This window comes from Manis pentadactyla, chromosome 3 (genome assembly GCF_030020395.1).
Source record: "Manis pentadactyla isolate mManPen7 chromosome 3, mManPen7.hap1, whole genome shotgun sequence".
Lineage (NCBI taxonomy): Eukaryota > Metazoa > Chordata > Mammalia > Pholidota > Manidae > Manis > Manis pentadactyla.
This window is the reverse complement of record NC_080021.1, coordinates 121,753,421-121,780,863: the sequence shown is the minus strand read 5'-3', so window position 1 is coordinate 121,780,863 and position 27,443 is coordinate 121,753,421.

Sequence of the window (27,443 nt, the reverse complement as noted above, 5' to 3'; positions counted from 1 at the left end):
CACAGCTTCCAGAGTACTGCTCAAATTCTTTACTGACTCAGGTCTTGACCTTTGACAAACGGTATCCCAACCACAGCTCTGTCGCTTCCACAGCTTGTCACTCCGGACAAGTTACTGAACATCTCCAGCTTCCATTTGCTCACTGTGAAATGGAGTTAACACTTATCTGAGGTTGGTTTAAAGATTGAGTGAGATAATACAAGTAAGTTGCTGAGCACCATGTGGCATATAGTAAAGATCTACAAATATTTGCTACCATCATACCTTTTCTGCCAAAACACCAACAATGAAACAATCCCTTCCTTCACAGAACTCCAGATATTTGTCTCTAATGTCTTTATTAGTGTTATTTCTGCCCTTGCCAGTTATTTTCCTGCATTGCATTCCTTCACTATCCTGTACACTGTACCATATGCTCAGTCTATATAAAATGAGTATTTTAATGTCTTTTCCCAAAATTAGTACTTTTGTTTTTATCTTGATAGAAATCTGATAAATGACTTTTTTGGAACCTATGGGTTTAGGTTTCTGCCATTCAGAAATGCCCACTTTGTGCTGCTTCCTAAAGCCCTCTCTGAATGATGGAGATTCATCAGCCTCCAGATCAGGTTCACCCACCTACCATCTAGAGCCTGCCTGGCATAATTCCTCGCTTCAATGTGTATTCACAGATCTTTGGTCTGTGACATCTTACCATATGTGTTCACTGTGTAGTTTGTGCATAGTGTGTTTCCCATATGCCTTAATCCATTATAAACTCTTTGGGGTTGGGAAATACTCCTTGCACTTCATAATTTGTCCACAGAATAATTCATTCCCTACTTTGGCAATCTGTCCATCCCTCCACTCACATTTAGAGCCAACGGCTGAGAGCTTACAATTGTGAAGCACCATGACTAAGAGTGTAAAGTCAAGTCTCTTGACATTAGCTGTATTGTCTCAACTTCTTCTATTTTTCCTCAACTGTTAATGTTTTTATGTATGTCGAATTACATATTCAAATATAAAAATGTTATAGGATCATCTAGCGGAATCATCAGAGACACTAAGTAAATGTCAGTGTTCTCTTACCTTCACCAACAAATTATTTGTTAAAACAAAGGATCCCCAGGAATGTTGTATTCAAAATAAAGTATCCTTTGGTGGACATTCTGAATTGTGTCACATGCTGTAATGAGTTCCCTGGATCAGTACTTAAAATATTTTTAAAGGTAGCTATTGAGGGAAAAAACAAACGAAAAAAAACTAGGGAGCAACAAAGCTGAAAAACCAAAACAACAAACATCACCTCCCTTTTTGGAAATTCTTAAATTGTTTTTTTGTTTTGTTTTTCAAAGAAAATGAATAAGAGTAACTTGGATTGATGGTAAAATAAAATTTTCCTCCTATGGCCTGTGAGCAATTGTGCTGTTCACAGATCCTCATGTCAGACTGAATTTCTGATTGCTGCAGGCTAGATCATTTTTTTGTGTGTGTGTGTGGCCTGAGGGAACCCTGAACTTCCCTCTTTTCTTTGTGTTAACTGTGTCAGCAGGATTGGAATAGACCAGATTCACATCCAAAGTCAAATTTTACTTGATCCAGGGCCTCCAAAATCAAGCCAGTTTATCAAATGTAGAGCAGAAGAGACATTTGCTTTCTCTTTTTCCAACCCTGAATGAAAATATTTTACGATATAAGAAAGCCTGGGAGTAACCCAGCTACTGCCAATACTATTTAGAGGCTATATCACTTTAGCTCGATTTCTACTTCACATTTTGGTGATGTAATATTAGCATATAGGAAACCTCAAAAATCTCATTCATTTAAATTCCAAAATATACTATTCCCTTATAGGTGTTAAAATCACTTTAGAAGAAACAACTTTGTATAACTATAAAAGTTCACACTTTACTTCTTACATTTTTTGTAGAGAAATTTTAGGATCAAAAAATTTAAAGGCAAAGCATCCTTATAACAATTTAGAAGCTAGAGTTTACATTACAAGCTAGAAAACAATTTTATTGTGTCTTCTCATGTGGAAAATCAGATACACAATTCTCTAAATTCAGTCTGCTCTAATAAACCAAGCTGCCTTGTGAATGTGAGCACCCTTCGGACTTTACAAACTGTTTTCCTCCATGGCATGTTCATTCAGAGACATTGCATTTGTTGATGTTTATATTATTTGAGATCTTGTTTAACATAACGCAAGTCTGTACTTCATTTTATTTCCAAACCACATTATGTGGATCAATCCTTTCATGTTATTCTTGATATATTTAAAATCACTGTCCCTGGGGCCTTTATAAAAATACAACAACTAGAAGGTATGCTTGAAGTGTGATCCAAGTTTAAGAAGAATGAACCTATAACCATTTATCAAATCTAAGAAGAGGGGAAAAAGCTAAATCTCTTAATATTGCTGGTAGCATTCATGTATAAGAATTTGGGGCAGAGACATCTGCAGATAATTTACCATAACAATCTTGTTATCAATCACTTAGAAAAAAAATTTAAAAACATGCAATATCTCTCATGAACATAGATGCAAAAGTTTTTAACAAAATGTTAGCAAATCTAACATAGAAGTACAAAAAATTAAAAACACCATGATCTAGTGGAATGTATACAAGGAATGGAAGTTTATTTCAACATTTGAAAATCAGTCAGTAAAATTCATAATATTAATAGACAAGAGAAGAAAATAATTTCAGCAGATGTTGAAAAAGCATTTGTTACAAACAATACCTATCAATGATTTTTAAAAATTAGAAAATTAGACACAGAAGGGACCTTTCTCAATATTAACAAACTAAAGGAAGCACCTAACAACACTAAACTGAATAATGAAAGTCTGAACATTTTCCCTTTAAGTTTGGGAATAGCATTAAATCTGGAAATGTATGTCCTAGCCAGTGCAATAAAGCAAAGAATAAAATAAAAACCTACTGATACAGATTTTTATCAGTATATATGTAAGATATATACTGATACACAAGGTATATAAGATACGTGGAATAGATCATACTGAAATAAGGAAGCTGACATGAGACAACTATAAATAATAGTAAATGAGTAAAGACTATATTATTATGTTTCCATGAAGTTTTAGCAAAGGCAAAAATCATTCATGCATATACAGAAATTATAAGAATTTTGAGCAGAGATGCTAATGGGGTCCTTTCAGCCCTGCCCATCTGCCTTCTGAATGCAGGAGCATGAGTAACACCACCTGACATTGTAGGGAGCAGTACAATGCAGCCAAGACCAGAATCTAGAAATAATAGTGTTGCTGTTTTAAACCACCAATTTTTGTAGTGGTCCGTAACACAGTAGTAGAAAAGTGATATACTTATGCAGCCTTCTCAAACTAGGTGGAGAGTGATTGTACTGCCACTGTTTTGCTAAAAGAGATTGTGTAGTTTTGTCCTACTTTCCATTTAATGTTTATAGAACTAATTACTGAAACATCTGGGCCTGGTGTGTTCCTTGTGAGAATTTTTTATATAGCAAATTCAATTTATTTAATAGATATGGGACTACTTAGATTTTTGATGGTTTTTTCTACAGATTCTATTTCATTTACATTGTTGTAATTACTAGCATAAAATTTATCTGAGTATTTCTTTATTTTCTTAATATCTGAAAGATCTGCAGTAATATCTTCACCTTAAATATTGATTAACATTTTGTGGAATATTTGGCTTTAATAATTTTCTATAATTTTTATTTAAGTAATTTTTGTTCTTACCCATGTTATCTCCTTGCATCAACTTCTTTGGGTGAAATTTTCTCTCCCTTTAGGTATTTAAGAAAAAAAATAACATTTTTTTCCTCCCTAATGTAAGAAAAAAACTCAAAATTTCCTCTTTATATGGATGTATCCTAAAATTTTCAATATTTGTATGTTTTCATGTTTAAAATGAAGATTGGTCTAAAGCAGAAGGCATGAGCATGTAGTCTATATGGCATTCAGTTCACAGAATACGATATTTTCCAAAAACTTACATTCTTGATCTGTCTACATTTAAAACTGAGAGATGTTATATTTTAAAAATGCAAATCTCCACACTCAAAAAAAAATAAGCAGAAGATTTTTTTAAATGATTAGATGGTAAAGGCTTTTATATAATATGTTATATGGAGTATATAAATACAAAAAATTCATGTTGAAAGCAATATATTCCAGTGGGCATCAGGATAAAATTAGTTAGACCAATGGCTGATAAGCATATAAAATCACTATAGATGAAGGAAATATTAATTGTATAATATACCACTATTTACAACTTCATAAATAACAAATTTCATAAGTAACAAATTTCCTTTTTAAAGGTAATGCTGCATGCTGTTAAGGGTAGAGTGAAATAAACACCTGTGTACTTTAGCAGAGTAAACTACGACAACTTCTTGGAAAGCAGTTTTACAAAGTACATCTGAAGGATCCAAATAAATAGGTCACACATATTGATCCCATAATCCCAGTTCCAAAAGTATGCTTTAGGAGAATACTTAGGGGTTAAGGAAAGATGTTGGCAAAGAGTACATATAAGAATATTTTCAGAACTGTCAATAGTAGCCAAACACTGGAAATAACAGCTAAATGCCTAACACTAAGGCATGGTTAAATAAACTGCGATATGGCCATCTTATTGACATATTCTATAAAATTATTTTGAAGAATATTCAGCATAGTAAGAAAACTGACAGTATGAAATGAACAAATTAGCAAAATACTAATTTTTTCATATAATATGACCCCAAGCATACAATATTTATTGAGTAGAGAGAATATTTTTGTGTGGAGGGAAATGAACAAATCTTAATACTTTGTAATATCATTAAGTTGACTTCATTTTCTTCTTCATAATTTTCTGTATTTTCTAAGTTACTTATATTGTGGTAAAATGTACATAATATAACATTTACCATTTCAACCATTTTTAGGTGTATATCTCAATGAAGTATGGTACATTTACTTTGTTATTCAACCATCACTACCATTTACAGATCTTTAAAGTGGCAAAGTATCATTTATTAATGAAATTACAGTAAATATTATTTTCCAGAATTTCACAAAAGCTAGACACAGATCTTTTGCAATAATAATTGCATCAAAAGTTCAAGTAAACATTTTCCTCACTCTCAAAAGACTATCCTAAGTGATGAATTATTAGATTAGGCTACATAAGTAGGCATATTTAGATGTTAAAAAAATTGTTTCGGCAAGATGTATGTAGTGTGTTTTTTATTCCATATCCATTAACATGGACACAAGCTACAATAAACAGTGCTCATTTTTCTATTTTCTTTTTTTAAATTTTATTTTGTTATCATTAATATACAACCACATGAGCAACATTGTGGTTACTAGATTCCCCCCATTATCAAGTCCCCACAACATACCCCATTACAGTCACCGTACATCAGTAGAAAGATGCTATAGATTCACTACTTGTCTTCTCTGTGCTATACTGCCATCCCCGTGAGCTCCCCTACATTATGTTTGCTAATTGTAATGCCCCTTATTCCCCTTCTCCCTCCATTCACACCCACTGTCCCCAGTCCATTTCCTTTTGGTAACTGTTAGTCCATTCTTGAGTTCTGTGAGTCTGCTCCTGTTTTGTTCCTTAAGTTTTCGCTTTTTTGTCATATTCCACAGATGAGTGAAATAACTTGGTACTTGTTTTTCTCCACCTGGCTATTTCACTGAGCATAATACCCTCTAGCTCCATCCATGTTGCTGCAAATGGTAGGATTAGTTTTCTTCTTACGGCTGAATAATATTCCATGGTGTATATGTACCACATCTTCTTTATCCATTCATCTACTGATGGACACAAAGGTTGCTTCCAGTTCTTGGCTATTGTAAATAGTGCTACAATAAACATAGGGGTGCATATGTCTTTTTGAATCTAGGATCCTATATTCATAGGGTAAATTCCTGGAGTGGAATTCCTGGGTCAAAAGGAATTTCTAGTTTTAGTTTTTTGAGGAACCTAGTACTGGTTTCCACAATGGTTGAACTATTTTACATTCCCACCAGCAGTGTAGGAGTGTTCCCGTTTATCCACGTCCTTGTCAGCACTTGTGTTACTGGTCTTTTCTATGTTGGCCATCATAACAGGTATAAGGTGATACCTCACTGTGGTTTTAATTTGCATTTCCCTAATAATTAGCAATGTGGAGCATCTTTTCATGTACTTGTTGGCCATCTGAATTTCTTCTTCAGAGAATTGTCTGTTCATATTCTCTGCCCATGTTTTAATAGGGTTATTTGCTTTTTGGGTGTTGAGATGGGTGAGATCTTTATATATTTTGGATGTTAATCCCTTGTTGGATATATCATTTACAAATATATTGTCCTATATTGTAGGATGCCCTTTTGTTCTGCTGATGGTGTCCTTTGCTGTACAGAAGTTTTTTAGCATCATGTAGCCCCATTTGTTCATTTTTCTTTTGTTTCCCTTGCCTGAGGAGATGCATTCAGTAAAAAGTTGCTCAGGTTTATATTCAAGAGATTTTTTTACTATGTTTTCTTCTAAGAGTTTTATGATTTCATGACTTACATTCAGGTCTTTGATCCTTTTTGAGGTTACTTTTGTGTATGGGGTTAAACGTTAAGCTAGTTACATTTTCTTGCATGTAGCAGTCCAGTTTTGCCAACATCAGTTGTTGAAGTGGCTGTCATTTCCCCATTGTATATCCATGTCTCCTTTAGCATATATTAATTGAGCATATATGGTTGGGTTTATATCTGGGCTCTCTAGTCTGTTCCACTGGTCTATGGGTGTGTTCTTGTGTCAGTACCAAATTGTCTTGATTACTATGGCTTTGTAGTAGACCTTGAAGTTGGGAAGAGAGATCCTCCCTGTTTATTCTCCCTTCTTAGGATTACTTTGACTATTCGAGGTCTTTTTTTTCATCCATATAAATTATAGACCTTTATGCTATAGTTTGCTGAAGAATGCTGTTGGTACTTTGATAGGGATTGCATTGAATTTGGAGGTTGCTTTAGACAGGATGGCCATTTTGACAGTATTAATTATTTCTACCCATGAGCACTGGATGTGTTTCCTTTTATTGGTACCTTCTTTAATTTCCCCCATGAGTGTCTTGTAGTTTTCAGGGTATAGGTCTTTCACTTCCTTGGTTAGGTTTATTCCTAGGTATTTTATTCTTCTTGAAGCAATTGTGAATGGAATTGTTCTCATGATTTCTCTCTCTGCTAGTTCATTGTTAGTGTATAGGAATGGAACAGATTTCTGTGTATTAATTTTGTACCCTGCAACTTTGCTGAATTCAGATATTAGATCTAGTAGTTTTGTTATGGATTCTTTAGGGTTTTTTATGTATAATATCATGTCATCTTCAAACAGGGACAGTTTAAATTCTTCCTTTCCAATCTGGAAGCCCTTTATTTCTTTGTGTTGCTTGGTTACTGTGGCTAGGACATCCAGAACTATGTTGAATAAAAGTGGGGAGAGTGGGCATCCTTGTCTTGTTCCCAATTTTAAAGGAAAAATTTTCAGCTTCTCACTGTTAAGTATGTGTGGGTTTGTCATATATGGCCTTTATTATATTGAGGTACTTGTTCTCTATACCCATTTTGTTGAGAGTTTTGAGCATGAATGGATGTTGAATTTTGCTGAATGATTTTTCAGTGTCTATGGAGAGAATCATGTTGTTTTTGCCCATCTTTTTGTTGATGCAGTAGATGATGTTGATGGATTTTCAAATGTTGTATGATCCTTGGATCCCTGGAAATAATCCTACTTGATCATGAAGGATGATCTTGTTTATGTATATTTGAATTTGGTTTGCTAATTTAAAAAAAAAATTTTTTATTAAGGTATGATTGATACACACTCTTATGAAGGTTTCACATGAAAAACAATGTGTTTAATATATTTACCCATATTATCAAGTCCCCCCATACCCCAAAGCAGTCACTGACCATCAGTGCAGCAAGATACAACACATCCACCATGTGCCTACTCTGTGCTATACTGTTCTCCCCCTCATCCCCCACACCATGTGTACTAAACATAATAACCCTCTATCCCCTTCTCCCTCCCTCCCCACCCACCCTTCGACACTCCTCCCCTTTGGTAACCACTAGTTTATTCTTGGAGTCTCTGAGTCTACTGCCATTTTGTTCCTTCAGTTTTGCTTCATTGTTATACTCCACAAATGAGGGAAATCATTTAGCATTTGTCTTTCTCCCCCTGCCTTATTTCACTGAGCATAATGTCCTCCAGTTCCAACCATGTTTTTGCAAATGGTAGGATTTGTTTCTTTCTGATTGTGGAATAGTATTCCATTGTGTATATGTACCCCATCTTCTTTATCCATTCATCTACTGATGGACCCTTTGGTTGCTTCCATATCTTGGCTATTGTAAAAAGTGCTGTGATAAACATAATGGTGCATATGTCTTTTTGAATCTAAGAAGTTGTATTCTTTGGGTAAATTCCAAGGAGTGGGATTCCAGGATCAAATGGTATTTCTATTTTTAGTTTTTTGAGGAACCTCCATATTGCTTTCCACAATGGTTAAACTAACTTACATTCCCACCAGCAGTGTAGGAAGGTTCCCCTTTCTCCACATGCTCACCAACATTTGTTGTTCTTAGTCTTTTCAATGCTGGCCATCCTTCCTGGTGTGAGGTGATATCTCATTGTGGTTTTAATTTGCATTTCTCTGATGATTAGCTTTGTGCAGCATCTTTTCATGTGTCTGTTGGCCATCTGAATTTCTTCTTTGTAGAACTGTCTCTTCATATCCTCTGCCCATTTGTTAATCAGGTGATTTGCTTTTCGGGTGTTGAGGCATGTAAGTTCTTTATATATTTTGGATGTTAACCCTTTGACAGACATGTCATTTACAAATATATTCTCCCATACTGTAGGATGCCTTTGTGTCCTGTTGATGGGGCCCTTTGCGGTACAGAAACTTTTTAGTTTGATGTAGTCCCATGAGTTCATTTTTGCTTTTGTTTCCCTTGCTCGAGGAGATGTGTTCTGGAAGAAGTTGCTCATGCTTATATTCAGGAGATGTTTGCCTATGTTGTCTTCCAAGAGTTTTATGGTTTCATGACTTACATTCAAGTCTTTAATCCATTTTGAGTTCACTTTTGTGTATAGGGTTAGACAATAATCCAGTTTCATTCTCTTGCATGTAACTGTGCAGGTTTGCCAAAAACAACTGTTGAAGACACTGTCATTTCCCCATTGTATATCCATGGCTCCTTTATCATATATTAATTGACTATATATGGTTGGGTTTATATCAGGGCTCTATAATCTGTTCCATTGGTCTATGGGTCTTTTCTTGTGCCAGTACCAAATTGTCTTTATTACTGTGGCTTTGTAGTAGAGCTTGAAGTTAGGGAACGTAATGCCCTCAACTTTATTTTTCCTTCTCAGAATTGCCTTCGCTATTCGAGGTCTTTTGTGGTTCCATATAAATTTTAGGATGATTTTCTCTAGTTCATTGAAAAATGCTGTTGGTATTTTGATAGGAATTGCATTGAATCTATAGATTTCTTTATGCATGATGGCCATTTTGACAATATTAATTCTTCCTATTAATGAGCATGGGATAAATATCTTCTTTAATTTCTCTGAAAAGTGTCTTGTAGTTTTCAGGGTATATATTTTTCACATCCTTGGTTAGGTTGATTTCTAGGTATTTTATTATTTTTGACACAATTGTATATGGAATTGTTTTCCTAATTTCTCTCTTTGCTAGTACATTGTTAGTGTATAGGAATGCCACAGATTTCTGTGTATTAATTTTGCATACTGCAACTTTGCTGAATTCAGATATTAGATCTAGTAGTTTTGTAATGGATTCTTTATGGTTTTTTATGTACAATATCATGTCATCTGCAAACAGGGACAGTTTCACTTCTTCCTTACCAATCTTGATGCCTTTTATTTATTTGCATTGTCTGATTGCCGTGGCTAGGACATTCACTATTATGTTGAATAAAAGTAGGGAGAGTGGGCTTCCTTGTCTTGTTCCTGATCTTAAAGGAAAAATTTTCAGCTTCTCACTGTTAAGTATGTTGTTGGCTGTGGGTTTGTCATATATGGCCTTTATTATGTTGAGGTACTTGCCCTCTATACCCATTTTGTTGAGAGTTTTTATCATGAATGGATTTGGAATTTTGTCAAATGCTTTTTCAGCATCTATGGAGATGATTATGTGGTATTTGGCCTTCTTTTTGTTGATGTGGTAGATGATGTTGATGGATTTTCAAATGTTGTACCATTCTTGTATCCCTGGAATAAATCCTACTTGATCATGCTGGATGATATTTTTTATGTATTTTTGAATTCGGTTTGCTAATTTTTTTTGTTTATTTTGGCATCTATATTCATCAGGGATATTGGTCTGTAATTTTCTTTTTTTGTGGTGTCTTTGCCTGGTTTTGGTATTAAACTGATGCTGGCCTCATAGAATCAGTTTGGAAGTATTCCCTCCTCTTCTATTTTTTGGAAATCTTTAAGGAGAATGGGTAGTAGGTCTTCACTAAATGTTTGATAAGATTCAGTGGTGAAGCCATCTGGTCCAGGAGTTTTGTTCTTAGGTAGGATTTTGATTACCAGTTCCATTTCATTGCTGGTAATTGGTGTGTTCAGATTTTCTATTTCTTCCTGTGTCAATCTTGGAAGGTTCTATTTTTCTAGAAAGTTGTCCATTTCTTCTAGGTTATCCAAGTTGTCAGCATATAATTTTTCATAGTATTCTCTAATAATTCTTTGTATTTCTGTGGTGTCTGTAGTGAATTTTTCTTTCTCATTTCTGATTTTGTTTATGTGTCTAGACTCTCTTTTTTTCTTAATAAGTCTGGCTTGGGGTTTATCTATTTTGTTTATTTTCTCAAAGAACCAGCTCCTGCTTTCATTGATTCTTTCTATTGTTTTCCTCTTCTCACTTTTATTTATTTCTGCTCTAATCTTTATTATGTCTCTCCTTCTACTGACTTTGGGCCTCATTTGTTGTTCTTTTTCTTGTTTCATTAATTGTGAGTATAGACTGCTTATATGGGATTGTTCTTCTTTCCTGAGGTAGGCCTTTACTGCAATGTATTTTCCTCTTACCATGGCCTTGGCTGCATCCCACAGATATTGCGGTGTTGAATTATTGTTGGCATTTGTCTCCATATATTGCTTGATCTCTGTTTTTATTTGGTCATTGATCCATTGGTTATTTAGGAGCATGTTGTGAAGCCTCCATGTGTTTGTGGGATTTTTCATTTTCTTTGCATAATTTATTTCTAGTTTTATACCTTTGTGGTCTGAAAAGTTGGTTGGTAGGATTTCAATCTTTTGGAATTTACTGAGGCTCTTTCTGTGGCTTAGTATGTGGTCTATTCTGGAGAATGTTCCATGTGCACCTGAGAAGAATGTGTATCCTGTTGCTTTTGGTTGTAGAGTTCTATAGATGTCTATTAGGTCCATCTTTTCTATTGTGTTGTTCAGTGCCTCTGTCTCCTACTGTCTGGTTGATCTGTCCTTCAGAGTGAGTGGAGTGTTGAAGTCTCCTAGAATGAATGCATTACATTCTCTTTCCCTTTTAATTCTGTTAGTATTTGTTTCACATATGTGGCTTCTCCTGTGTTGGGAGCATAGATATTTTTCATGGTTATATCTTCTTGTTGGATTGACCCCATTATCATTATGTAATGTACTTCTTTGTCTCTTGTTATTTTGTTTGTTTTGAAGTGTATTTTGTCTGATACAAGTACTGCAACTCCTGCACTTTTCTCTCTATTTTTTTGCATGAAATATCTTTTTCCATCCCTTCACTTTGAGTCTGTGTATGTCTTTTGGTTTAAAGGGAGTCTCTTGTAAGCAGCATATAGATGGGTCTTGTTTTTTTATATCCACTCAGTGACTCTTTGTCTTTTGATTGTTGCATTCAGTCCATTTACATTTAGGGTGATTATTGATAGGTATGTACTTATTGCCATTGCAGGCTTTAGATTCATGGTTAATAAAGGTTCAAGGTTAATTTCCTTACCATCTAAGGGTCTAACTTAACTCACTTAATATGCTGTTTCAAATGCAATCTAAAGACTCTTTTCTTTTTCTTCTCCTTTTCCTTCCTTCTCCATTCTTTATATATTAGGTATCATATTCTTTACTCTTTGTGTTTCCCTTGATTGACTTTGGGGATAGTTATCTTAATTTTGCATTTGCTTAGTAATTAGCTGTTCTACTTTCTTTACTGTGGTTTTATTACCTCTGGTGACAGCTATTCAACCTTAGGAACACTTCCATCTATAGCAGTCCCTCCAAAATAGACTGTAGAGATGGTTTGTGGAAGGTAAATTCTCTCAGCTTTTGCTTATCTGCAAATTGTTTAATTCCTCCTTCAAATTTAAATGATAATCTTGCCAGATAAAGTAATCTTGGTTTGAGGCCCTTCTGCTTCATTACATTAAATACATCATGCCACTCCCTTCTGGCCTGTAAGGTTTCTGCTGAGAAGTCTGATGTTAGCCTGATGGGCTTTCCTTTGTATGTGATCTTATTTCTCTCTCTGGCTGCTTTTAACACTCTGTCCTTATCCTTGATCTTTGCCATTTTAATTACCATATTTCTTGTTGTTGTCTTCCTTTGGTCTCTTGTTTTGGGATATCTGTGGATCTCCATGGCCTGAGAGACTATCTCCTTCCCCAGAGTGGGGAAGTTTTCATCATTTTTCTGTTTTCTTTAAAAAAAACTGATAGGACTTAAAAGTTATGTTATTTCAAATATCCTCAGGTCATTTCAAAAAGTTATCTACTGTGTTGGCTAACATAGAATTTACTAAAATGGATTTTAGAATAAATAGTTGTTTCTCTTTTAAAAACCCTAGGAAAGTTGATTTTAACAAGCAATTTATATGCCAGAAAACTACATTTACTTAAAAAAATATATATCTGTTAACTGAGACACTTCATTGTATTTTATTTTTGTTTTGTGTTAATCTTTAATTTATTACTCAAATTGTTGTAGACTAAGGGAAAAAATTTAATTAGGTCAAAAAAAAGCTTAGATCACAAAATAATGATTCCCATCCAATTCTATTCAAACCCTCTAATGGCGCATACTTTCAATACTTTGAGCAATTTCTCATAATCCATCTTTCTAATTATTTCCATTCTGGCACTTTCTTCACATACCAATAATTGCACATTTTCTTGCATTTATTTGCACAAGATTGTTATTTTTCCCCCAAATTATCCAACATGACTATCTAATGGCTTGGTAGAGCAGACACTGCATCATATTCTTGGTGCTCCCCATGTTTGTATGCTGGGGCCCATGTAGCTGCTATTGCTCTTTGCTTCTCCCCTACATCGAATCCTGTTTTGTAGATTGTTCATTTTCTGAAAACATATCATCTAATAGTTGCCTAAAAAAGGATAAGGAAGATATCTTAGTGGTTTTTCCTTTTAAGTTTTTCATGTTGTCAATATGACTTTAATTTATCCTTACCCCTGATTAATTTTTTCCTGAAGAAAGAATTATGGATTGGAAACAATGTTTGCTCTGAACTTTGAAGTCATTATTTTCACTATTTCCTAGTGTTCAATGCTGCAGTAAAAAATCTAATGCCGTTTTGATTCTCATTCTTTTATGTACAAACTATTTTTTTCCTGTAGAATTTTGCAGGATCTTCCTCTGATAATCAGGCTCCTTGATATGGGTGTTTTATGTTTGTGGTTCCAGGACTGGGTGTCCTTCAATCAGAAGAAGATTCTGCATTCAATTCTGAGAGTTGTTTTCATGCATCACTGGTACTTTCTTCCTCTCTCATTTTTTCTGTTTCCTCTTTCTGAGTTCTATATTTAGTTCTGGACTTCCTTAGTTCAATTTCTAATTTTGTTAACTGCTGTAAACCATTTTTATCATTTTTGCCATTTTCTCTCCCCTATTCTCTGGTAGATATTGTCAACTTCATCTTCCAATTTTTCTCTTTACAATTCTGTTTTTTTAATATTACTTTTTCACAGACTTCTAGTTTTGAGGACATCTTTTTAGAATGTTTTTGATCACTTTTCAAACAATTTGGTCTTCTTATCCCTCTGTAACCTTTTCTTTTCCACCCATCCATCCTTCCTCTCCTCTTCTGAATTTGCTTAGGTTTTATTTCTTCCAGTTTGAGGCTTCCCTTAAGGGTCTAATGATTTGGGCTGTCAATTCATATTTAAGGGTGAAGCTGTAAGAGTTCGTCAGAAGTCCTGAGTGAGTGTTCAAGAAGAAATTGTTGTGTAGAAGGAAATCAAGCAGGATACTAGCCTTTACCTGGAGGAAAACCCCATATGCGGAGTTGGTTTGTTTAACCATTCTCTTTCTCCAGGGTGGAATTCTCTAGGTTTCTCTCTGGGCATGGACTTTTAGTCTGGGTGAGAAAAGGAGGCTGCTCTTACTTACCCTCTATTTTTAGCCCCACACGGCTTCTCTGCCTTCCCCTGTAACTCCAGCCTCAGCAGCTTGGTTTCTGCAAAGAACAAGGCTGTGGTCCTGACAGGAGTAGGAGCCAGGTCAATCCCTGCCTGGGCAGAGCAGATTTCAGTCAATGTCCTGTTCACAGCTGCCTCCTATGGAAACTGCACAGTGGAATTGTGATCCTCTCAGAGGTTCTTTGGTGCAAACTGACCTCTGCTGACTCTTAAACTATAATTTTTTATAAATTCTCCTGCTTTGTTAAGTCACACATCACTCCTTCAACTCTGTCTTCCCAATGGCAGTGTAAATATTTGCCTGCTGAATGAAACAGTCTTTGGTTTTCTTTACCTGGGTTTTGGTAGGATGTGGAAATAGAGACATGTTGTCAATACTCCATGCTTAACCAGGACTTTTTGTTTGAATTTGAACTGATTCAGAGTTTAGCAATATTATGATGTTAATCTAGCTAACTTCTCAAGAAAATGCAATGTCCAGTTATGTAAGTATTGCGGCTAATGAAGATAAGCCTTAAGTAAGATCTAATCTACATAATGGAATAACTGTATTCATGAATGTTAAGCCTAACATGTTTTCTTTATATAAATCAGAGTTTAAAATATGTGGTCTTTTAAATCAATTTCTGATTTCAAATATTACTATCTCAATTATCAGGGTGTTGAATGGATAGGTTGTATGTAGATAGATGATTGATAGATATAGATAGATAGATAGATAGATAGATAGATAGATAGATAGATAGATAGATAGATAGATAGATATAGATAGATAGGTAGATGGACGTGTATACTGTGCATCTTACTGCTGCTAAGGTTTTTTAAATGTGGCAGAGCTATTCTTAAAGGACATGAATAACAATGCAGATAGTTGAAGAAATTCATGTCATTGCTGTCAATTTCTGATTCGTAGATGATAAATATAGCCTAAAATATTAAGTTGCAGGGGAACCACTTCTACCAGTTATGCTGAAAATTGTAGACTGTCCTGGAATAGGAATAGTAAATGGTGCCAAAGATGGATTTAGAACTATAAAGATGCCCTGAGTGGATTTGCAGCAGTTTTATTCCAAACCCAAAACATACAGAACACTGGATATATAATTATGTTCTCATTTGGCTCCTTTTTATTTGTGTTCTTTTTCTTGGCTTCAGACTGTTTAAGAGTTAGAATGTTCTTAGTCTTTTATTTACTTGTGATGTTCAAAATTGGCTGAGTTTGTAGATTTAGACTAGAGAACAAACCTCAGATTAACTGAGCTGTTGAAGGTCCTTTTGTTAGAATATAAAGGGTTCTATTTACCTATCTAAACAGATTTTCAGTTCGTTATTTGCACTAAAGCTTGCCTACATCTCTCAGTAAGGAAGCATGATTAGGAATCAAATCCACTGATCCTCTTGTTACAAAAGCAGTATTGACTCCAAGACAGGGTATTTTGATGTTAGCAATTTTTAAAGCAGATTTTCCAAAAAAGTATAGGGTAAAACTAAGAGATAAATAAACATCCAACAAACATCTGAGATACATCTCTAAAATTACTGGGCCTCCTTCTCCAGAACTAAATAACCATCAGTTCAGATAACTAAAAATTATCTAAAACCATATTGAATGGAGAAAATTGAGTTACTCTCCCAGACTATTGTCTTAGAATTTGTGGCAAGATAAAACCTAAAGTTCATCTTTGAAACTGAAATATGTATTTTTAATCCAAATAAACACATTCAAGTTTGGTTTTAATATTGAAAGCTGTCTGGAAGGTCTAATTTTCTCTCAGATCAGATCAATTAATAACATTACGAGGCTGTTTTGCAAATAAATAGTCTTCCACAGTCCTTAAGTTTTACGGGGCCCTGCATAGTGAGAATATGGAATTTTTCCTGGAAGGCTGCCGCCAGACAAGCTTGTCCTTAAAGTCCATTTAATCTAGGAGTTGTGCTTTTGCAGTTAAAGGGAAGGGTAGCCTTTCCCAAAAACTTAGGCATTCATAATGCTCAGGCTTAGAAGACATTTCTTCTTTTACTATTGTCATGTTTTTTTTCTAAATCAAAACAGCATTTTCAGAAAAAATAAACAAAAACCTGAAAACTCTGATCCAGTGTTTGTACCGGTTGCTTTAAAATATTTTGCATAATAAATTTTACTTAATTTTGATGACTTAACTGTGGGAAAATGTGGGAAGATATCAGGAATTTATGAGAAAATGTTTTAGAAGGAAAAAAATATTTTGAAAGAAATATAAATGTGAAAGCCATTGAAGAGTTAATATGCAACTTTCACCTTCTGGGAAAGTACACGGAAATGTTCTTATTTTATCCAAATTAGTTTCCAGAACCTTGCTGATGGGAATTTAAGAACCTTGCACTATTACTCTATATTTAAGCCAGCAAATGCACAAGAGTTTTGTGAGAGAGCTAAATACCCACAGGGTTAACTCTGTGCTCCGAAGTATCCTATCCTAAGCCTGAAACAGACTGTTCTATCAAGGCTCCCCCTGTTTTTTTTCAGTCATGATTAGACAACTCTAGAGGAATAAAAGTAATGGCATTTTATTCATACCTCTTTTTTAAACATGAAAAGGGTTTCTGAGTGAGTACAGGGCAGATACCAGTTTGTAAGCTACAAAAACCTAGATAAAGTCATAAATTGTCTGCTGTAGCCAAAGTTCCTTTTAATGTATTTAAATTCTATTTTCTCAACCACGCTAAGTGAGCAAAACTCTGTGAAAGTGATAACCGTGTGAAACAAGTTCAGTATCATCCAAAAATTAACACAGAAACTGAGTGTTTATTTAATTGTATTGAATAATTGTTACCATGCCACTGGGTGGTGGCAGATGAATGGGAAGTCAGTTTATCTAAAGGATACATGAAGGATAGTAAAATGTATTTGCTCTGGGCTCCCAATCAGGATTGAGCTCAAATCTCAGCTCTGCTCCTGAAAAGGTACATGATCTGGATATGTTTGTTAACCTCTGAAGGACTCAGTTTCCTAGAAAATGGGATGTAGACCTAGTCCCTATGTTACGGGGTTACTAAAGGAACCAAATGAAATGATGCAGTAGAAAGCTTCGCAAAAACATTGCCAGTATCCTACAGGTATTGGTGTTTCATTATGACTATCTATAATTAGTATCAATTCTACATATGAAATGGTGTGGAAGAAATGGATTGAGCAAATCCCCTTTCTTAGCTCCCCTAAATTCTTCCTCTTCCTCTTTAGAAACCTTTCTTTGGCACAGGTGTGAATCCCAAAGTTAACACAAACAGGAGAATTCATCATTGAATGACAAAAAGTAAAGGATTACATACAAGGATCAGATTAACCTTGTTGCTGCAATTCAAGAGTTGACTCCAGCTAGTAGCTTCTCTATAAGTAATTTGCAAAACAAGCCAAGATTTTCTGCCAAATGGCCCCATCTTATTTTTGGAACCCACATCCCCTCCCCAACTATGGATCTTTCTTCTCCAACTAGGCCTACCCACAAAATCAAAATGTGTCCTTTCTTCTTTCCAAATGAGCCATTTCTAGATTGTCTACAAATTGTCAGTCAAGTTGGAATAAAGCTTCATTCTTTTGGGACTAAGCTAATTAGACTTCCCCAACTCACCACCTGCTGGGAACTTCACACCATGTGCATACCACTCTCTCAACCTACCCCCTTCATTTACCTGCTTTGGAGATGCTTTCTTTGAAAGTATGGTTTAAATTTTTACCTTCTCTCTGAATTATTCCAGGATGACTCAGACAAAGTTATTTACTTTTTCCCTTGTGTTTCTAGAGCCAATTGTTCTGTATTTTAAAATTATAGTATATGCCACCATATCAGTTAACACATGTATTCCTCCACTAGACAAAAGGTCAAGGTCTGTGTGATTCTCCCCTGTAGCTTTCATGTCCTCAGCCCAGGCCTGGAGAACTGCAGGTACCCAACAAGAGCTGTGAGGAGGAATGCTATTGATTATTCTCTTTGGAAATCAGTGGAATTGGCTTTGGACCTAGCTAAATATTCACCAGGTAGCATAGTCTTTTCTTGCCATTGCAAGAGTGGGTGCAAATCATCCTAAAACCACCGCATCTCTGGAGAAGAGAGGGGTGCCTTTGATGCCATCCCTCTGTGGATATGTTGTGGAAAAATAGTAACATAGAGGATGGGACAGAGGTTTTGCCATCAGACAGCTTAGGTGTAAGTATTACCCCAGCAGCCACCTGACAGGGGAAGTCTGCACTCATTACTCCTCACTAGTCCTTGGTTACCCTCAACAAAATGGAGATGTGAGCAATACTGAAATGGTACATATAAAGAGCTGAGCAGAAGTGTGACATGGGATTTCTGCTAGGACTCTTCCTCCTCCAGGAGCTTGGTTGTGGGGCTGGGAGAAGACCTAGAGTGGCAGAAAAGTGGGGATTAAAAAAGTGCACCAATATCAGGGAATGTAACACAGGGCTGCACATGGACACTAATTACGGAAAAGCTACACAAACCATCTTATTTGGTGAATCACATTCAAAATTAAATACTTCATTTTACTTAGCAGCTATATACATGTTATGAGTGTGTCCTATTTTCTTTCATTTGAACATCCAAAATAGAAATCTTTACTTTCTTCTCTGTGAATATTTTAATAGTGTTTGTTTAACATTGCACAGTAATTATTTCTAGCTGATTTTCACAAGAGCCTATATTTTTATTTTCTATTTGTTTTATTGAGGTACATACAATAAAATGAATAAGTCTTTGTGTAAAGCTTGATGAATTTTGACATGTGTATACACTCTTGTAATCATTGCTGAGGTCAAGATATCAAACATTCTAATTTTCTTCCCTGTCACCGATTTTAACCAATGGCTCCCCCTCCCAGATGACAGCCACTAGTCTGTTCTCTGTGTCTGTGAGTCTATTTCTGTTTTGTTTGGTTGTTCTGTTTTTTCAGTCCCACATATAGGTGAATATTATGGTATTTGTCTTTGACTTGATTCACTTAGCATAATACCCTCTAGGTCCACCCATGTTGTCACAAATGGCAAGATTTCTTTCTTTTTTATAAGAGGATTATATATATTATATTACATGTTAATTTTTAAACAAAGCAATTAGCATAAGATTAAGATTATTATGATAAATAAAATTTAAAAAAACTTTCACCATGAACAGACTTTATCTTAGTTACTACAGAATCAATATATTTTCTCAACCACAAACATTTTACTATGCTGTATGCCACGTGGTAAATCTGTGGCATCTCCTTGAGATTCACTGACCTATTCTATTGTCTTCAAATACAGGCTAACTTTAAAACATAGTGATACTCACAGCAGAGTACTTCGTCATGTGCGCTGTATTACCTGTTCCATTTTTTGCACAGGCCTCTGTGAGTAGAGTAAATCCTTTGGCTCACACTGTAGCCAGAGAGGGAGGATGGTTGGAATCCATGCCAGAGAGGCCTGGCACATGACTCCACTCCCCTGGCAGCCCATGTTGGAAGAAGCTAGAGAGGACCTGCTTCAGTGCACACAGGTTGTCTCCACAGGAAGAGCTGCTCAGAGCATATGCCCTGCTAAAGGAGAAGTAGAAGGGTCAGTTTTAAATTATAAGACAACACAATATATTAAGATTCACTTACTGAAATGATCTTCATCAAATAGGCTATTTTCAGAATTTATCACCACTCCAGCAGAAAAAAACAAGTATGCACTAAAAAGGTGCCAAAATTTGTCAGTTATACACCTCTAAAGATAAAAATTTTAATTCGAGGTATCTTTTGAAGTCCATGTAGGGTTCCTTCCTTCTTTCCCTCCTCCTGAGTAATTTGAAAATGATTTTCAGTTTCAGATTGTATGAAAAAATTCCTGCTTCATTCATGATGAGACTGCTTTATGTAACTCCTTTTCCTTGGGATTTAACATCGCACCTACTTAGCTTGCCTCAGGATAAAATGCCAAGTTTTATGCACTGATTAGAATTTTTCATTGAAGTACTATTGCTGTTCTTTTTTTGGCCCAAACTCTCTTAGTGGTCAGTTTCCAGTGATATCATTTATTCATGTTCTTTGGCAGTGAACAACACATTTATTAAGCACCTAATATGAGCTAGACACCTCTAGATGCTAGTTAACTACAGCTGATCCTCTCAAACTTGAGTGGGGATCTTGTTAAAACAGATTCTGATTCAGAAAGTCAGGGGTGGGGACCAAGATCTTGCAATTCCAAAAGGTGATGTTCATAGTGCTGGGACCAGGACCACCTAACCTATTATATGAATTTAAGATAAGATGCCTAAAAAGAGACCTAGTTTCCATTCAATGCTCATGAAAGAACAGAGCAAACTGTAAACAGTCCTATTTTTCAGCTGAAGTTTGGATTTTCTATGGATATTTAAGTGATTTGATGGACTTACTGTGAGACTTCTTAGGAAAAAGTCTAAGCAAAAAAGACTGAAAGGAATTTTATTTCTAAGACTACATATAATCTATCTAATGACTAATGAAGTGATATGTAGAAAAGATCTTGGCTTTGGACTAAATGAAGAGATAAAAGTTACTTTTTACCCCATAATGAATGGCACTTATTCAACCTTAATTGCAAACTTACTAAAAACTTGAATGATGCTTAAAACACTGAAATTGTGTTTTCTATGGAAAATTGCATACAGTTCTTATAGTGTTTTTTTTAGATGGATATATATATATTTGGTATCGTTAATGTACAATTACTTGAACAACATTATGGTTACTAGGCTACCCCTATTATCAAGTCCCCACCGCATACTCCATTACAGTCACTGTCCATCAGCATAGTAAGATGCTATAGAATCATTACTTGTCTTCTCTGTGTTATACTGCCTTTCCCGTGAAGCAACCCCCCACTACATTATGTGTGCTAATTGTAATGCCTCATTTCCCCCTTATCCCTCCCTTCCCACCCACCCTCCCCAATCCCTTTCACTTTGGTAACTGTTAGTCCATTCTTGGGTTCTGTGAGTCTGATGCTGTTTTGTTCCATCAGTTTTCTCTTTGTTCTTATACTCCACAGATGAGTGAAATCAACTGAAACTTGTCTTTCTACACCTGACTTATTTCACTGAGCATAATGCACTCTAGCTCCATCCATGTTGTTACAAATGGTAGGATTTGTTTTCTTCTTATGGCTGAATAACATTCCATTGTGTATATATACCACATCTTCTTTATCCATTCATCTACTGATAGACACTTAGGTTGCTTCCAATTCTTGGCTATTGTAAATAGTGCTGTGATAAACATAAGGGTACATATGTCTTTTTCAAACTGGGCTCCTGCATTCTTAGGGTAAATTCCTAGAAGTGGAATTCCTGGGTAAAATGGTATTTCTATTTTGGGTTTTTTGAGGAACCTCCATACTGCTTTCCACAATGGTTGAACTAATTTACATTCCCACCAGCAGTGTAAGAGGGTTCCCCTTTCTCTTGCATCCTCACTAGCATTTATTGTTCCTAGTCTTTTCTGTGTTGGCCATCCTAACTGGTGTGAGGTGATATCTCATTGTGATTTTAATTTGCATTTCTCTGATGAAGACTAGCAATGTGGAGCATCTTTTCACATGCCTGTTGACCATCTGAATTTCTTCTTTGGAGAAGTGTTTGTTCAGCTCCTTTGCCCATTTTTTAATTGGATTATTTGCTTTTTGTTTGATGAGGTGCATGAGTTTATACAATTTGGATGTCAACCCCTTATCGGATATGTCATTTATGAATATATTCTCCCACATTGTAGGATGTCCTTTTGTTCTACTGATGGTGTCCTTGGTTGTACAGAAGCTTTTTAGTTTGATATAGTCCCACTTGTTCATTTTTGCTTTTGTTTCCCTTGCCCAGGGAGATATGTTCATGGAGAAGTTGCTCATGTCCAGGAGATATTTGCCTATGTTTTTTTCTAAGAGTTTTATGGTTTCATGACTTACATTCAGGTCTTTGATCCATTTTGAGTTTACTTTTGTGTATGGGGTTAGACAATAATCCAGTTTCATTCTCTTACATGTAGCTGTCCAGTTTTGCCAACACCAGCTGTTGAAGGGGCTGTCATTCCCCATTGTATGTCCATGGCTCCTTTATCATATATTAATTGACCATATATGGTTGGGTTTATATCTGGGCTCTCTAGTCTCTTCCATTGGTCTATGGGTATGTTTTTGTGCCAGTACCAAATTGTCTTGGTTACTGTGGCTTTGTAGTAGTGCTTGAAGTCAGGGAACATAATTCCCCCCACTTTATTCTTCATTTTCATGATTCCTTTGCCTATTTGGGGTCTTTTGTGGTTCCATATGAATTTTAGAACTATTTGTTCTAGTTCACTGAACAATGCTGTTGATATTTTGATAGGGATTGCATTGAATCTGTAGATTGCTCTAGGCAGGATGGCCATTTTGCCAATATTAATTCTTCCTATCTATGAGCACAGGATGTATTTCCATTTATTGGTGTCTTAATTTCTCTCATGAGTGTCTTGTAGTTTTAAGAGTAATAGTCTTTCACCTCCTTGGTTAGGTTCATTCCTAGGTATTTTATTTCTTTTGATGTAATTGTTAATGGAACTGTTTTCCTGATTTCTGTTTCTGCTAGTTCATCATTACTGTAAAGGAATGCAACAGATTTCTGTGTATTAATTTTGTATCCTGCAACTTTGCTGAATTCAGATATTAGATCTAGTAGTTTCATAGTGGAATCTTTAGGGTTTTTATGTACAATATCATGTCAACTGAAAATAGTGACATTTTGACTTGCTCCTTGCCAATCTGGATGCCTTTTATTTCTTTGTGTTGTCTGATTGCTGTGGTTAGGACCTCCAGAACTATGTTGAATAAGAGTGAGGGAGTGGGCATCCTTGTGTTGTTACCGATCTTAATGGAAAATCTTTCAGTTTCTTGCTGTTAAGTGTAATGTTGGCTGTGGGTTTGTCATATATGGCCTTTATTATGTTGAGGTACTTGCCCTCTATACCCATTTTGTTGACAGCTTTTGTCATGAATGGATGTTGAATTTTGTCAAATTTTTTTAAGCATCTTTGGAGATGATCATATGGTTTACATCCTTCTTTTTGTTGATATAATGGATAATGTTGATGGATTTTTGAATGTTGTACCATCATTGCATCCATGGGATGAATCCCACTTGATCATGGTGGATTACCTTTTTGATGTATTTTTGAATTCGGTTTGCTAATATTTTGTTGAGTATTTTTGCATCTATGTTCATCAGGGATATTGGTCTGTAATTTTCTTTTTTTGTGGTGTCTTTGCCTGGTTTTGGTATTAGAGTGTGTTGGCCTTGTAGAATGAATTTTGGAGTATTCCTCCTCTTCTGGTTTTTGGAAAACATTAAGGAGGATGGATATTAGGTCTTCACTAAATGTTAGATAAAATTCCACAGTGAAACCATCTGGTCCAGGGATTTTGTTCCTAAGTAGTTTTTTGATTACTAATTCTATTTCTTTGCTGGTAATTGGTCTGTTCAGATTTTCTGTTTCTTCCTGTGTCAGCCTTGGAAGGTTGTATTTTTCTAGGAAGGTGTCCATTTCTTCTAGGTTATCCAGTTTGTTAGCATATAATTTTTCATAATATTCTCTCATAATTCTTTGTATTTCTGTGGTGTCCATAGTGATTTTTCCTTTCTCATTTCTGATTCTGTTTATGTGTCTAGATTCTGTTTTTTTTCTTTAAAAGTCTGGCTGTGGATTTATCTATTTTGTTTATTTTCTCAAGAACCAGCTCCTGCTTTCATTGATTCTTTCTATTGTTTTATTCTTCTTGATTTTATTTATTTCTGCTTTAATCTTTATTATATCTCTCCTTTTACTGACTTTGGGACTCTTTTGTTCTTCCTTTTCTAGTTTCATTAATTGTGAGTTTAGACTGCTCATTTGGGATTGTTCTTCTTTCTTTTGGTAGGCCTGTGTATTAAAGTGTATTTTTAAGTTTAATTTTCCTGTTGGCATACTTGGAAGAAAAAAGTTGTACTTCCTGGACTTCTCTCCAAAAGCACAGATCCACTTACCAGAAATTTCACAGAAAGAGGTTTCCATTTGGAAGGTGAAGTTTGGAAAGCCAAACCTCAGAGAAGATAGCATGGGATGATTCAGTATATTCCTAGTTTATTTAAGTTTCCATGCCTGCAGAAAATTTAGTTGGAAATGTTACAACCCTAAGATGAACGCTGAGTAAGGCATAGCTATTTCCAGATTTTTTACATGGAGCTGCAAAACCACTTCAGTTTATCAGAATAGAGCCCTGTGTCACAACGGCCAGCTTCATGTCAATTTGACGCATCATGCCTTTTTTTGTTTCACATCAAACACTCTGTGTTCAACCTAACTAAAACTCTCATTATTCACAACTTTATGTGGAAATGTAAAAACTCAAGGGGACACTACCTAATCTCCCTGAGATGAAAAGCAGAGTGATATTTCTGAATTTATATTTTCTCTAAAGTTGTACAGTATTGTAAGTTTTAAATGTATACTATAGAGTTTTTCTGGTGATATTTTTACATGATTCTCTATATTTGCAGCACACACCAGCACATTAAAACACTCAGATTTCCAGTTTCCCTTGCCCTCACTTAAGTGTTGTCTAAAATTTAATAGCAACCCCAAATTCAGAACTTTATTTTTAACTATTAAGCCTACAGATGATTGCTAAATAAAACTATGCTTTTTCTTCCTTAAATTCTTCTAGGGAGCATCTAGATGTAGTTTCAAAGCGTGCAACCTGCAAACATTTTCTTAATTATCAAGGAGCCCCTTTCCTCAGCTATCTTTGTCTCCAAAGTGATATTAAAAAGGCTGCTTTTCCTCCAATATCACAAAGGCCTTCACAAAGCCCAAGAAAATTCGAAGCACAACCACACTTGCCATTCCCATAGCAAATTTTTATCAAAATTGGCTACTGTCTGAGAGAAATTTTAAAATATGTTAAAAACGATATGCCCACATTTTCCTATATTCATTCTTGTGAAGGAAAAGTAGCTGAACATTCTTAGCCAGCCTCTTCAGTTTTACTGAGCGAATTCCCTTGTGCTATGGGTTCATTCAAAGCCAGGAGTATCACTTTACACAGTTTTTCATTGTACTCAAGGGAAGTTTATGGAAATGTTACAGAAATAAGCTACAAATGGAAACCTGGCCTTCTGCCAAACTGTGTCTCTCCCTCCTGCTCTACCAGCATTTCTTTTCCCCTTCAGCACTTAAGGTGCTCTTTAGAGTAGGGAACATTTATCTAAGATTTAGAAATATAAAATATAGCAATTACCCCTCAAACAATATTGATAATGATACTCATATAGTGTAGCTGTGTTGCAGATATATTTTTAATGTGTTACATGTATTAAATATAAATACTTTTCTAAATGCTTTACATAGGCTAACTTATTCAGCCCTCATGACAATCCTCATGCTGGGTCCTATGAACATGTCCATTGCACAGATGAGGACACTGAAGCTCAAGGAGGTGAACAGATCTGCCCAGGGTTACCGAGCATTTTGGGGGTGGGTGCACAATCATAGGCCTGGCCTTCCTGCACCAAAGTCTGGGCTGCCTCAGGCTTCGCCACGGACTGTCCATGATGACTTCCCTGTGTCCACAATAAACTTGAATGAATCAGAAAGAACTGTTGGGAAAAAAAAAGTGTGGATCCATTTTCCATTTGCCTTGATTTATTGTATATTACCTACAAAGTTTTAAGCAATTGTGGTGCATTTTTCTTTCAAAGAAAGGTAAGTGTTTTCTTATATTTTTGGTCTACACAATATTACCAAAATAGCACATACTACAAAACAGCTTTGAGAAATATAGAAGTGTGACATTTATTTGGCTGTCCTTTCCTCTGTAATCACAGTGATTTTCATTAAAGGGTTGGGTTCCATGGGTAGAAGTAAATGTTTCAGGGAAAAGAAAGAAAATAAAAGAGAGAAAGAGAAGAGAAAAGGAATGGGAAGTAGAAATATTGTTCAAAATTCTGATCCATGTGAGCACATGCCCCTCGAAATGCCCCTGTGATGCTTTTGATGGCCTTCACTCATTGCGCTGAGAGGGGACACAGTTGGATGGGAAACACAAAAACAGGAATATATCCCCAGCACACTTTTCTCTCTGAGTGTAGCTTAGTTGAACAGAAAATTCACAGCCAAAAATTCCAGAGTTATTCCCAGTGCTGACACTGACTCATTCAGTGACTTTGGCAATCTGCCAGGCCACTGTGATTTCATCTCCTCCTCTGCAAAATTAACAGAGCACTTACCTACATCCCAGATGTTCAGGATTCAATTAATGTCAACGTTTGTGTAAAAATGAAATGCTGTTTACCCAATAAATGCCAAGTAATCCAGATTTTTTACTCCTACTCTTGGCAGGCACCATGAAGTAGAGATGAAAAAACATTAACTCACTAAAACAGCTGGTAAAATCAGGGATGCTTGCAGCTTTCTTTGCAGTTTACTAAAATTGGGCAATTGTAATCATCAAAACCATTTATTGACTCCTCACTTAGTAATGATTTTCTGCATAGTTCACCACATTTTACATACATTTCACTAGTTAAAAATTTGCAGTTGAATATGTCAACTCTACTTAAATAAAGCAGTATATTCATCTAGTCTCCTTACACAGCTGCGCCAATTAGGATAAGGTCATGGGTTCTGCCCGCAGTGAGCCTGCTGTCCCATTAACTTCTAAGGCCACAGACTATACATCTACACTGTTAACCAGGCATCCTGGATATGCACGCAGGGAATCACAGGAGACTAAAATCAATAGATCTGCATGACTCCATCCACAATTCTGAGAAAACAACTTCATGTTTTTGCCTCACTGTCTTGTGTCTATCAAAATATGGAATTAATCACCTGTGAATTCATATCTTTAAATACACATTTACTAATTGTCCACCATGTGCAAGACAAGATGCTAAGTAAGCACTAGGAATATATTGATGAGCAAGACAAAAATAGTCTTTAATAATTATAAAACATA